This window comes from Arachis duranensis, chromosome 5 (genome assembly GCF_000817695.3).
Source record: "Arachis duranensis cultivar V14167 chromosome 5, aradu.V14167.gnm2.J7QH, whole genome shotgun sequence".
NCBI classification, from domain to species: Eukaryota; Viridiplantae; Streptophyta; class Magnoliopsida; order Fabales; family Fabaceae; genus Arachis; species Arachis duranensis.
In genome coordinates this window covers 97,782,581-97,783,267 of record NC_029776.3, presented here as the reverse complement: position 1 = coordinate 97,783,267, position 687 = coordinate 97,782,581, and positions in this window count along the sequence as shown.

The following is a 687-nucleotide window of genomic DNA, read 5'->3' as shown; positions in this document are numbered from 1 at the left end:
AAGACCAGCAATATAAGAGATTAAAATTCTCCAATAAAATTGAAATATAACCAATATCAAAATCTTAAATCTCACAGAGAAAAAAAAATAAATTTATAGAAAATTAATATTTATAAAACTTTAAATCTTTTCTTCTTGTTTTTTACCTTTTCTTTTTCTTGTTCTTCGTGTTTGTAGAGTGAATACAGCTTGCAATCACCTACAAAATCATCTCAGAAAGGACACAAATTAGGGTAAAAGAGTACAAAACATTACACAAAAGGTCCAATTAGTGTTAATCTAATAAGGTAAAAAAAAACATCCCATAAAGGACACAAACATCTCATAAAAGACACAAATTAACCAAAAAAACAAAACAACCCCCAAAAAAGTACACATTAATTCCAAAAGAACGGGAAAAATGCGTAATAAATCTAATTGAATATTGGATTCAATTCCATAATAAAGAATGTGGACACGGCCATGAAGGTTGGAGAATTGAATATGAAGATACGAACAATGAGAAGTTATTTTCATAGATAACTTGTTAGTTTAAAAAATTAATACTTTTAAATTTTACACTATTTACAATAAATTTTACAAGTAGTTACTAAAATATAAATACCCCACTTCTTTTTATAGTAAGTATAATATAATACGTGATTGGAAATAATATTATTTAAATGGTTATTTTTATGATAATATTTT